Source organism: Carlito syrichta, unplaced genomic scaffold (genome assembly GCF_000164805.1).
Source record: "Carlito syrichta isolate Samal-C Ts95f unplaced genomic scaffold, Tarsius_syrichta-2.0.1 Scaffold305927, whole genome shotgun sequence".
NCBI lineage: Eukaryota > Metazoa > Chordata > Mammalia > Primates > Tarsiidae > Carlito > Carlito syrichta.
In genome coordinates, this window is record NW_007250023.1 from 236,348 (window position 1) to 250,878 (window position 14,531).

At 36.6% G+C, this 14,531-nt stretch overlaps 1 protein-coding gene across 1 annotated transcript in view; it reads right to left on the reverse strand.

Annotated features, from left to right (window-relative positions):
• ADK (adenosine kinase) overlaps window positions 1-14,531 on the reverse strand; it is a 320,748-nt gene that overhangs the window by 175,306 nt on the left and 130,911 nt on the right. The gene's annotated exons all lie outside the window — the stretch shown is intronic.

Here is a 14,531-nt window from a genome sequence, read left to right on the forward strand (position 1 = left end):
AAAAAAAAAAAAAAAAAAGTAAATATTCTTTAAAAAACAAACAAACAAACAAACATGGAGGCCAGCTTCCCCCAGAGCAAGAGCTCAAAGAGAGAAAGCAAATGAGGAAAAAGTGAGATGGAAGTCACAATATTTTTGTAATCTAATTTTGGAAATGACATAGCATCACTTTTGTCATATTCTATTTGTTACAAGCAGGTCACGAGATCCAGCCCACACTCATGGAGAGGGTATTATACAATAGCATGAATACCAGGAGGCAGGGATGACTGGGCGTCATTTTAGAAACTGCCTACCGCAGTCTGTCCGTTGGTCCACAATGATTCATGTCTTTATGCTCACCCTTTCCCAAGGGCGGTTTTGCAATTCTGAAACACTTTACATGTATTTTAGGTTTGAGCAAATAAGAAATTAAGACAGTATGGTGGGTTCCATGATTTCCCGAAGAACTCAAATCACTCTATAAAAAAGATACCTGTACATTTTTGTTTATCGCAGCATTGTTCACAATAGCAAGATCATAGAACCAACAATGCTGTCCATCAAAAGAGGACTGGATTTAAAAAAGGTGTTACATATACACAATGGAATATTACGCAGCATAAAAAGGAACAAAATCATGAATTTTGCAGCAACCTGGATGGAATTGGAGTTTATAATACTGAGTGATCACTCACAGAAACAAAGATCTGAGTATCACATGTTCTCACTCATAAGTGGATCTTGAATAACTATCGTAATACTATAAGAAAAGGATTGACAGTGGCGGGAAACTATGGGGGGGCAGGGAGGGGAAGGGAGATAGGATTAACGGTAGTCAATACCTGTTTGGGGATGGTGGGGCACACCTCATCAACAAGGGTACCCGCACAATGCATATTTGTATACCTAACCCTTAACTGTACCCCACAATTTTAAAATAAAAAATATGTTAAAAAAAAGTCAGATTTCTTATTGCCAAAGAAAGGACATATGAATAAGAAAAGAAGGAGGGTTAGCTTTAACCTAGTGGGGTTAGACTGCAATATGAGGTATCATTATTGCCTCATGGATTTTAATATATAAACAGACAGATAGATGGAGAAATATATACATATATTTCATATATATACACATATATTTCTTAGATTTGTTTAGACAATGCAGATGTTAAGACTTCCAGTAGCACTGAGCAGAGTGCTTAGTTCTTGGTTTCTAAATATCAATTTCTAATAAAGCAGTCTCCAAGGAACCAGGATTCTATGGAGAAATGGATGATTCTAGGGCTAAGATACAGAAAATACAGGTGAACCTGGAACAACTTATAGTGTCCAAAAAATGATTGAAGCACATCAAAAGAACAAGGAGCCAATATGAAGAAGTGCCCAGTGGCCAAATCTAGGTCAATTTGAGCAACAAAATAATGATTACAATGGATCACAACTCATAGAATAAAATAAATAACCATTAGTTATACTGATATAAACAACTAGCAAATAAGTGGGAGAGAAAAAACAGGTCTCACATAAAATTCCCATTAATAAGTGTAGAAGAAATGAAAAGTTATCATTTGGCAAAATACCACAGTAACAACTGTAGGATGCAAGAATCATCAATGAATGCTAAAAAGTAGCAGATGAAGGCCAGGTGCGGTGGCTCATGCCTGTAATCTTAGCATTTTGGGAGGCTGAGGTGAGAGGATTGCCTGAGCCCAGGGGTTTGAGACCAACCTGGGCAATTTAGTGAGACTCCAACTCAAAAAAAAAAAAAAAAAAAAAAAAGAAATAGTAACTTTAAAGTGAATAAATTAGGTCAACATCTTTTTAATCAAGTGATCATACGTATTATCACCAGTAATAAAACATAGTGAAATCTTGACATAATGCATGAAAAAAATGCAATAGAATCTTTTTTTAAAAAACATATTATAAAATTGTGGGGTACAGTTAAGGGTTAGGTATACAAATGTGCATTGTTCAGGCACCCTTGTTAATAAGGGATGTATCCCCATCCCTAGACAGATACTGACTACCGTTACCCCACCTCCCTCCCCCTCCCTAACCCCCCCCTAGTTTCCCACCACTGTCAGTCCTTTTTTTTATAGTATTACGGTAGATGTTCAGGGTCCACTGTATGAGTGAGAACATGTGATACTCTGATCTTTGCTTCTGTGAGAGATCACTCAGTATTATAGACTCTAGTTCCATCCAGGTTGCTGCGAAATTCATGATTTTCTTCTTTTTTATGGCTGCGTAGTATTCCATCGTGTATATGTACCATATTTTTAAAATTCAGTCCTCTTTTGGTGGACAGCACGGTTGGTTCCAGGTTCTTGCTATTGTGAACAATGCTGCGATAAACATTCATGTGCAGGTATCTTTTTGATAGAGTGATTTGAGTTCTTCAGGGTATATTCCCAGTAGGGGGACTGCAGGGTCATATGGGAGGTCGATATTTAGAGCTTTTAGGAATCGCCACACTGCTTTCCACAGAGGTTGCACTAGTTTGCACTCCCACCAACAGAGTAGAAGTGTTCTCTTTTCCCCACACCCTCTCGCAACTGTTATATTTTGAGTTATTGATAATGGCCATTCTGACTGGAGTTAGGTGGTATCTCAGTGTGGTTTTGATTTGCATCTCCTTGATGATTAGTGAGGTTGAACATTTCTTCATGTGTCTGTTGGCTACTCGGATGTCTTCCTTTGAGAAGTGTCTGTTCATATCTTTTGCCCACTTTATAATGGGGTTGTTTGTTTTTTTCCTCTCAGCACATTTGGGTTCCTTGTAGATCCAAGATGTTAAGCCTTTGTCGGACCTGGAGTTGGCAAATACTTTTTCCCAGTCTGTAGGCTTTGTCTCCCTGCTCTCTTGATGGTTTCTTTGGCTTTGCAGAAGCTTGTCAGTTTAATGAGGTCCCACCTGTCTATCCTATCTCTTATGGTCTGTGGGTTTCGGGTTTTGTTCAGGAATTCAACACCAGTTCCAATTTCCATAAGGGTATGTCCTGCATTTTCTAAGGTTCTTATGGTTTCAGGTTTTACATTTAGGTCTCTGATCCATTTAGAGTTAATTGCAACAGTATTTTAAAATAAAAAATGTATTAATCATGAAGAAACACTATACTGAAGGGCATAATTACAAATAACTTGACAATATTCTTCAAAATTGTCATGGTCATAAAAGGCAAAGACAGAGGAACTGCTCCAGATTAAAGGGCCTAAGGAAGCCTAACCAAACGCAACGTGGGGAAAAAAAAGGTTAGGATATTTCCAAACGTGAGTCTTTGACATAACCATAGTGAAATTATCAAAACTAAAAAATGAATATTGATAAAATACTATTGACTGCTGTAGAACCTATTAAAATTTGCCAGTTACATCCCTAATGGAAGCATTTACGTTTCTTGGCTCCTATTTTTTGTGCCTTTGACGAGCTGAGTTAAAAGACAGGTTTTCTAAATATAGGTTTAGTGTACCTCCTACTGTGATACAAATTTACATTTTTTATTTATAAGGATAAGTCAAGTTCATTAAATAATTTTAATAAACAATAAATACTTTAAAAAAGGCATTAAATAAGAACTTTTAAATATTAATTCATTATTTTTATATCATGGCATACTATACAAATACTAAAATAATCATTTATAAATATACAGTACAGTAACTGAAGTAATCAAATAAATAAGATTAATTGAAATACAGAATAACACAGAAAGGCATTACTGCATAAAATATAATTATCTCTATAGCAATTCAAACCATTTCAAATGACAGGACTTTTTTTTTTTTTTTTGAGTTGGAGTCTCACTCTGTCACCCAGACTGGAGTGCAGTGGCCACTCCCGACCACCGCAGCCTCGCCTGCTGGGCTCCAGTGATCTGTCCGCCTCAGTCTTCCGAGTAGCTGGAATTACAGGCACGCGCTACCACGCCCCGCTGATTTTTTGATTTATTGTAGAGATGAGGTCTCGCTGCCCAGGCGGGTCTCGAACCCGCGGGCTCAGGCAATCCCCTCACCTCAGCCTCCCAAAGGCGCGGGATTACAGGCTGAGCCACTGAGCACGGGTTTTTTTTTTTTTTTTCAGTGTATTTATTTTCTCCTTGCAATTAATAATATTTAAATGCTTCTCTTGGTTTTCTTTTCTTTTTAAAATAATTTATTTTTTAAAAAATTAACACAATAATTACAGGCCTTTTAAAACCAATGATAGATTGTAGGTTGGGGATGATTTAAATGGGGGAGGATTGGGTACACTTAAAGCCCAGACCAAAAACTATTTGTACCCTCTGAAGCTATTAAAATAAAGAAGCCAGGCTCGGTGGCTCAGCCTGTAATCCCGTGCTTTGGAAGGCTGAGGTGAGTGGATTGCCTGAGCCAGCGGGTTCGAGACCTGCCTGGGCAACCTGGCGAGACCTCATCTCTACAATAAATCAAAAAATCAGCCGGGCGTGGTAGCGCATGTCTGTAATTCCGGCTACTTGGAAGGCTGAGGCGGAAGGATCACCGGAGCCCAGCAGGTCGAGGCTGCGGTGGCCAGAAGCGGCCACTGCACTCCAGTCTGGGCGACAGAGTGAGACTCCAACTCAAAAAATAAAAATAAATAAATAAATAAATAAATAAAGAAAAGGGGAAAAAAGCATTTCACTTTCAGAGAAGGAATGTAGTTGGTGAAAAGAGGGAGATGAAAGGAGTAGGAATGTAAGAATATGCTGGTGAGGCTGAACAAGAAAAGGAGAAAAGAGAGATAAGTAGAAAGAAAAGAAGACATGCAAAATATATAGTTAAGAAGCCTTTGACTTTTCCTGAATCCTTTCCACAGAACATCTTTACAACATGTCACTGACATTAGAATCTTCCCTTGTGCTTCAGGGAATCTCACTTTTTTCAGATAAATAAATATAACAGAAAGACTCGAAGCAGAAAGTTAAATCCTGGAGCTAAGTAGCTACCTACTTAGCATGCGCCACAGCCTTGGGTTAACTGAAATTTCCTTATCCTTATCAGAAAATACAAATACGTCAGAACTTTATATTTTTTCTGAAGGTTATATATATTGTCTGAAAAAAATTCTTTCCACCATCCTTGATTGATCTCATAAGAACATTAGGCTTTTTGTATTTTTGGTCTGTATCACAGGCTCCTCTCCCTGCTTATAACAGAGACAGGGGAATGGAGAGATCTACATGAACATCTTGGACTTCCACCTGAGACTTCCATCTTTCCTAGGAAGAAACAAGTCATTTTTTATACTTTAAGGGGTAGAGTTACCACCATCTTAGATACAGTCCCATTCCCTACATCAATGTGGAAAACATCCTGATATGAAGAAAAGAAAAGCCATCTCTTCTGTCAAAATATGGATCTAGGTAACAGTCTTGGAAATGATTGAAAATCATGTCCCATAAAGAATTAGACTTGACAAGGCTGGGTGTGGTGGCTCAAGCCTGTAATCCCAGCACTTTGGGAGGCCGAAGCAAGAGGACTGCCTGAGCCCAGGGGTTTGAGACCAGCCTGGGCAATTTGGTGATACCTCGTCTCTACAATAAATCAAAAAATTAGCTGGGCGTTGTGGTGTGTGCCTGTAGTTCCAGCTATTAAAAGGATGGCCTGAGCCCAGCAGGTCGAGGCTGCGGTGGCCCTGAGTGCGCCATTCATTGCACAGAGAGAATATCTGAATGAAGATGCATGTATATATAGATTTATTATATTTGATGTACACAATTACATATAGATTTACACAGATTTTCACCTTGAAACAGTAAATGACTTCTGTTTTACAGAGGTACAGAAACTAAAAAAATTTCAGAAAAGATACCCACATCAAGATTATTTACAATTTAAAAATTTGCCACCTTCAAATTATTAATTTGTTGTTAGAAATATTAAAACGCCAGGCTCGGTGGCTCAGCCTGTAATCCTGCGCTTTGGGAGGCCAAGGTGAGTGGATTGCCTGAGCCCGCGGGTTCGAGACCCGCCTGGGCAGGCGAAACCTCATCTCTACAATAAATCAAAAATTAGCCGGGCATGGTAGTGCGCGCCTGTAGTTCCAGCTACTTGGAAGGCTGAGGCGGAAGGATTGCCGGAGCCCAGCAGGTCGAGGCTGCGGTGACCGGGAGCGGCCACTGCACTCCAGTCTGGGCGACAGAGTGAGACTCCAACTCAAAAAAAAAAAAAAAAAAAAAAAAGAAATATTAAAACAGATTTAACAGTGTAAATAAAAATTTAAAAAAAATCAATAAAGTTTCTGCCCCACCTCCCACTGCAGCAAAATACAGAAAAGAAAGCCAACGTATTCTATCTGGTTTGATAAAAAGATATTTAGAGTTTATTAAGAGAGACAGCCATAATTCAAGTTTAGAAGACATAGATTAAAAAACCTAATCATAACTTGATACATCTGTAGCATTCCTGTTTATGGCTGTACCAAGCACACCACTGTTCAAAAAGAACCGTATCAACAAACTGCAGAATTTTGTTCACCCTTTTATAATTCACTTATTGATAAACTAGTTTTTTTTAAGTTAAATCATCACTCAGAAAAGAAGGAGTAATTTCAATTTTCTGTCTGTATTAGAGATTTTTAACATACCATATCTTCTATGAGGTCAATAAAATGGCTTTCCCTGTAAGAAAATTTGCAATGTGGGAATATTGCCAGCAAAAGGGCCAATGAAGTAGAGCAACAGATTATCTTAATACATTAAAATCATCTGTGAGATTCAAAATACTAAGAATATGAGGGGGAGCTTTATCTAAAACATATTGTTCTTATCCATATGAAAAAGTTCAACTGAATTCTTCCACCCAACTTCAAACTGTATTTTATTATTTAAACTATGTTAAAGTGCATTGTACAGGTGATGTGACTTTTCACTGTGGAATTAAGTGGTAACTCTTGACAAAGCAGTTATTATCATGAGATAATTGACCCTACTTGAGAGTTAAGCATCCCGAGGCAAAGTTGAGTGTACTTAATCCTGGCAGGTTAATTATCTAGTGATTATGGAGCCTTGAAAGGTATTACTCTTAAGAACCATTTGCAAAATGACACTATTCAAAAAAAGTCTTAATTGAATAAAAATGAAAAACAATAAGAATAATCAAGTTCCTTACCCATCTATTGCTAGATAATGACTACAAAGCAGCTTGCATTAGCAGGCATCAATGGATGTAATTACCTGCATGTAGAATGCCCTTTATTAAACTAACTTCATGTGAGTGTAGCTAACAAATTATTGCTAAAGGGAAATGTTTCAAACTTTGAAGATGTCAGAAACAAATTAAAAATACAATATAAAAGAGTTTATATACTAGAGTAGTTTCAAAACTGCTTTAACAACGATAACCAAGCAATTCAAATGTGTAACTTAAAAGCACAAAAGCAATGTGAAAGGCTACCAAAGATTTTTAATTAAGGAAATAGAAATTTGTCTCCATGAATGCATGGATAAATCTGAATCTTGGATAAAAGTTAACCCTGCAAAAAATAAATAAAAAGCCCACAACAACCAACCAAACACACTAAGATGCCACGTCATGCCCATCAGGATGGCTGTTATTTTTAAATGTGAAATGAGTGTTGGTGAAGGTGTGGAGAAATTGAAACCTTTGTGTATTGATGGTGGGAATGTAAAATGGTGCAGCTGCTGCAGAAAACAATTTGTTGGTTCCTCAAAAAGTGAAACACAGAATTGTCACACAATCCAACAATTCCACATCTAGGCATGTACCCAAAAGAACTGAAAGCAGGAACTCAAACAGATATTCATAAACTAACATTCACGGCAACATTATTCATAATAACCCAAAGTGGAAACAAAATCAAGTATCTATCAAAAGATGAATGGATAAAACAATTCCACACATATATACAATGAACTATTCAGGCTTAAAAAGATGAAACTCTGATAACATGCTATGACATGGATGAAGCTCGAAAACATGCTAAGTAAATAAGCCATTCACATCAGAAAACTATTGTATGATTCTACTACTTGTATGAGGCGCCTACAATAAGCAAATTCATACAGACAAGAGGTAAAACAGTGTTATGAGGGGCCAGGAGAGAGAGAAGAAAAAGAGAAGGGGAACTTACTGTTTAATGGGTACAAAGCTTGTACTTGGGATGATAAAAAAAAGTTCTGGAAACGAACAGTGGTGATGACTGCACATCGCCGTGGATGCACTTAATGCCTATGAATTGTACATTTAAAATGGTTGAAATATTAAATTTTATATTACAAATATTTTTTTTTTTACCAGAATTAAAAAGAAATAAATATCTTTTAGCAATCATTCTCTGGTATATCACAAGAATATAGCAATGGTATTCCTGTGGATACTTCTACTTTTTTCTCAGGACATGTCCAACCAAGTATTTTCAGGTATTTATTGGAGAAGTATATCATTTTCCTTGGACTAATTAAACAAAAAATGAATAGTGGGGTGAGAAATGGGAAAAATCCACCCTGAAAAGAGCTACACTAATAATAATAATAATAATAATAATAAAGTACTACTTAAAATTAATGTCAATAACTTTATAACTTTTAAAAAATAAAAAATAAATTTAATGTCAGACATTTTTTTCAGATTTCAGAACAATGGTTTTGTTGATTTATAATAAAATTTGTCAGTATTATTCAATATTAGAATGTGGGAAAATGAATCATTAGTTTTATAACACTTTTAAACTATCAGAAAAAAATGTAAAAGATTATCTAGTCTTTCCACGTAAATCTCCCCATTTTGCAGATGAGGATATTGAAGAAACAGTAACTGATAAATAAATCAGAAAGGTGTGCTCACTTCAGGAGCACATATACTAAAACTGGAACGATACAGAGAAGATCAGCATGGCCTCTGCACAAGGATGACACACAAATGTGTGAAGCATTTCATGGTTTTTTTTTTTAAATCAGAAAGGTGATTAAATTAAGGGAACAAAAAATATCCTTCATAATCTAAACATTTTATTTGAATATATAAAGATACATCATTTGCTAATCTTTAAAATAGGGTCAAGACTTTTGAGCATGTGTCTACTGACAAACATTCTAGAGTATTTTTTATAGAACCAAATTCATAATTCATAGCTTATGAATTCTAGTTTCAATTTTTTTCTTTTTTTTCCTCATTATGTCACCCAGGATGGAGTGCAAAGGCAAAATCACAGCTCACTACAGCCTCAAGCTCCTGGGCTCAGGTGATCCTTCTGCCTCAGCATCCTGAGTATCCAGGACTACAGGCACTTGCTACCACACCTTCCTCATTTTTTTATTATTTTGTAGAGATGAGGTCTCACTATGTTGCCCAGGTTGGTCTTGAACTCCCTGGGCTCAAGCATTCCTCTCACCTAGGCCTCCTAAATTGCTGGAATTATAGGCATGAGTCACTCTGCCTCACCCAGTAATGTATTTTTTTAACAACTTTAATGAGGTATAAATGATGTACAATAATCTGCAGAAATGAATAGCGCATAATTAGATAAGTTCTGACATGTGTATAAAATCCTGCAAGCACAACCACAATAAGAACACATCCATTAATTCTAAAAGTTTCCTCATGCCTGTTTGTGATCATTGCCTCATAGCACACTCCTGCCCCAGTCAACAATGATCACTTTCTGTCACTATAAGTTAGTCTGCATTTTCTGTAATTTAATATAAATGAACTCATACAGAATGTACTTTTGTTTAGGATCTTTCACTCAGCATAAGTATTCTGAGAATGACCCATGTTGTTGGTTCATTTCTTATCAATAGTTTGTTTCTTTTACAGTTTAGTAGTATACTATTCTATGGATTACTGTAATTTGTTTATCCAGTTATTAGATGGTAGATATTTGGGTTGTTTTCAGACTTTGGTTATTACAATAAAGCTGCCATGAATATGTGTGTATCTCTATATAGGCATATGCTTTCATTTCTTTTGTGTGAATACCTAGTAGTGGGATAGCTAGGCCACATGATGTATCTAACTGTAAGAAACAGGAGCCAGGCACGGTGGCTCATGCCTGTAATCCCAGCACTTTGGGAGGCAGATGTAAGAGGATTGCCTGAGCCCACAAGTTTGAGACCAACCTGGGGAACTTGGGGAGACCTCGTCTCTACAATAAATCAAAAAATTAGTTGAGTGTGGTGGGACACACCTATAGTTCCAGCTACTTAGAAGGCTGAGGCTGAAGGATTGCCTGAGCCCTGCAGATTGAGGAAGCGGTGGCTGTGAGGGTGCCACTGCACTCCAGCCTGGGTGACAGAGTAAGACTGACTGGGGGAGGGGGGGAGGGAAAGAAACAGAAAAACCATTTTCCAAACTAGCTGCATCATTTACATTCTACCAGCTCCATGGATCCTTACCCCTACTTGGTATAGTCACACTTCTAATTTTGCTTTGAAATTTGCTTTTCTGGATATGGGTATTTATTTGCTCCAGAATGATTTGTTAAAAACATTATTCTTTTTCCATGAAATTGCCTCTGAAACTTTGCTGAAAATCAATTGTAGGTCTATTTCTGGATTTTCCCTTCTGTTCTGTGGACTATATGTCTATCTTTACACTAATGCCACATTGTCTTGATTATTATAGCTTTATAATAAGCCTTGAAATCATATAATTTGATTTAGTTCTTTTTTTAAATCCAAGTTTGTTTGGCTATTCTAGTCCAGTGCTTTTCCATATAAATTTTAGAACCAGTTTTTTGACTTCTACAAACAAATCTGCTGAGATTTTGATCGAATTAAGTCAAAACTATAAACATTTTGAATATAACTGATAGTTCCAATCCATGAATATAATATATTTCTCCTTTGGGTCTTCTCAAATTTTTTTCAACAATGTTTTATAATGTTCAGTATATACATCTTTGGTCAGGTTTATCCCAAAGGATGTAATATTTTTGATGGAATTAGAGATAGTATTTTAAAATTTCAACTTGATTGTTTTCTGCTAATATAGTACCAGTTGGGTTTTTGAAAATTTTTTTTCTGTATCTTGGAATCTTGATAAATCACTTTTAGTTCTAACAATTTTTTGAAGATTACATCAGATTTTCTAAAAAGATCATCATGGTGTTTGATAACAGAGACAGTTTTAGTTCTTCCATTCTGATCTGGATGTTTTGTATGCTGTATTAGCACTGGCTGGAACCTCTAGTACAATGTTGAACAGAAGTGGAGAGAGTGAATATCCTTGATTTGTTTCTCATCTCAGGGAAAACATTCAATCTTTCACCATTCATTATGAGGCTAGTTATACATTTTTGGTGGATATTCTCTATTGATTTGACGTTCCCTTCTACTCCCAGTGTTCCGAGAGCTTTAGACAACAATGGATGTTGGGTTTTGTCAACAACTTTTTTTTATGTCTATTAATCATATGGTTTTTCTTTTTTTAGTTTCAATACAGTGAATGATATTGATGGATTTTTGAATGTTAAATCACTTCTACTCTCCCAGTTATGATAAATTATTGTTTTTATATGTTGTTGCTAAAATATTTTAAGATTTTTGCATCTATGCTTATGAGGGATATAGGTCTATAGTTTTTTATTCCTGGAATACTTTGGTTTTAGTGTCAAGGTAACGCTGACCTCATGGAATAAGTTGGTTAGTGTTACTCCCTCGTCAATTTTCTGGGACAGTTTGTGTAGAACTGATATGATGCCTTTCTTAAGTGTGTGTTATAATTTAATGCTGAAGCAATCTGGTCTTTCAGTTTTCTTTGCAGGAATTGTTTTAACTATAAATTCAATTATTTAATAGATAACTTAAACAGCCCTTTTTTGGTTCTTCATGAGTATGCTTTAGTACTTTGTGTCTTTCACAGAATTTATTCATTTCATAAAGGTTGTCAAATATATTAGAATAACATTGACAGGAGGGACCAAAACAGCTAGTCTAGAGCTAGTTTTGCTTCACTAATGGGACAAAATCCTTTGAATACTCCATTTGAAGCCCTATGAATTACGAAGTTATCCACTCTGGCAGGTAAAAGAGGAATGGTTACAGGTCCCCATGCCCTTTCTTAGGTTTTTTTCTCTCTAATCTTTTCAGGTGGTTCTTTTTTGCAGTCTTCATTAGTTTCTTCACAAATATGCACTGACCTGAATTCAACCGAAGACTGGGTGAGACTCTCTGCAAATGTCCTCTATTCTGTTTATTCAGCTCTTTCTTCTATGGTACTTAAAATTTGCAAACACTAGCTGTCTTAGACTTCCTGAACTTCTAACTATATCTTCACATTTAAAGAGACTACAAGTCTCTACTTAATTGTCTCCAAGCAGTTAGCTGGGCAATCATCAGGTTTATCTCATTTAATTCTTGTCTCACAGGTATCCCTGATCATTGCCCATGAAGAAATAGTCTTGGTGCTCCTATTCAACACAGTATTTGAAGTTCTACCCAGAGCACTCAGGCAAGACCAAGAAATAAAGGATATCCAAATTGGAAAAGAAGAGATCAAACTATCCCTGCGAGCTGATGATATGCTCTTATACCTAGAGAATCCTGAAGACTCCTCCAAAAGACTCCTGGATTTGATAACTTGATAAATGAAGTCAGTAAAGCTTCAAGATACAAAATCAACACACACAGATCAGTAGCACTGCTACATACTAATAGCAACCAAGCTGAGAATCAAATAAAAAACTCAATTTCATTTACAGTACCAGTCAAAAAGCTAAAATACCTAGGAATATATTTAACCAAGGAGGTGAAGAATCTCTACAAGGAGAACTACAAAACACTGATGAAAAAAATTGTAGCTAGGCGCAATGGCTCACACCTGTAATCCCAGCACTTTGGGAGGCAGAGGAAAGAGGATTCCCTGAGCCCAAGGGTTCAAGACCAGCCTGGGCAATATGGCAAGACCTCATTTCTACAATTAAAAAAAAAATTAGCTGGGCATGGTGGCACACACCTGCAGTTCCAGTTACTTGGAAGGCTGAAGTGGAAGGATTGCCAGAGTCCAGCAGGTTGAGGTTACAGTGGCAGTGAGCACGCCACTGCACTCCAGCCTGGGCAACAGAGTGAGACTCTGGCTAAAAAAAAAAAAAAAAATTGCAGAGGACACAAACAAATGAATAAACATCCCATGTTCATGAATTGGAAGAATCAACATTGTCAAAATGACCATATTACCCAAAGCAGTCTACAGATTCAACCCAAACCCTATCAAACTACCAATGTAATTTTTCACAGAATTAGAAAAAAAAAATCCTAAAATTCATGTGGAACAACAACAAAAAAAAGAGCCAGAATAGCAAACATAATCCTAAGCTAAAAGGAACAAAGCTGGAGGCATCATATAACCTGACTTCAAATTATACTACAAGGCTGTCACAACCAAAACAGCATGGTACTAGTACAGTAGACATATGAACCAATGGAACAGAATAGAGAATCCAGAAATAAACCCAAATACCTACAACCAACTGTTCTTTGACAAAGTAGAGAAAAATGTATCTGGGGAAAGGGCATCCTATTCAGATAATAGTGCTGGGAAAATTGGATAGCTAAATGTAGAAAAATGAAACTTGATCCCTATCTCTCCCTACATACAAAAATTAAGTCAAGATGGGATTAAAGTTACATGTCTGTCCTGAAACCATAAAAATCCTTGAACAAAATCTAGGAAAAACATTTCGGACATTGGCCTAGACAAAGAATTTCTGGCTAAAAGCCCCAAAATAAATGCAACTAAAACAAAAATAAATAAGTAGGACTTAATTAAACTGAAAAGCTTCTGCACAGCAAATGAAATAATCAACACAGCAAACAGGCAACGAACAGAATGGGAGAAGATATTTGCAAACTATACATCTGACAAAGAACTAATATCCAGAATCTACAAAGAACTCAAACAAATCAGCAGGAAAGAACCAAATAACCTCATTAAAAAGTAGAAAAATAACATGAACAGACATCTTAAAAGAAGATATACAACCGGCCAACAAATGCATGACAAAAAAAGCTCAACATCACTATTCGTCAGGGAAATGCAAATTAAAAGCACAACGAGATACCATCTTATAACTAGTCTGAATGGCCATTAAAAAATCAAAAACAATAGATGTTGGCATGGATGCAGTGAAAAGGGAATGCTTATACACTGTTGGTGGGACTGTAAATTAGCATAACCTCTATGAAAATCAGGATATTTCTGAAAGAACTAAAAGTAGATACACCATTTGATCCAGCAATCTCACTACTAGGTATGTACCCAAAAGAACAAAGGTCGTAATATAAAAAAGACACTTGCATTCACATGAACTTTTGGAAGCTGAGGCAAGAGGATTGCCTGAGCCCAGGGTTCGAGACCAGCCTGGGCAACATGGCAAGACCTCATCTCTACAATAAATAAAAAAATTAACCAGGCACAGTGGTGCGTACCTGTAGTTCTAGCTAACTGGAAGGCTGAGATGGAAGGATCGCTTCAGCCCCACAGGTTGAGGCTGCAGTGGCCTTGAGAGTGTGCCACTGCACTCCAGCCCAGGCAGTGAGACTCCAACTCAAAATAAAAATGGATGCTATCATAAAAGTTTTTTTTTTT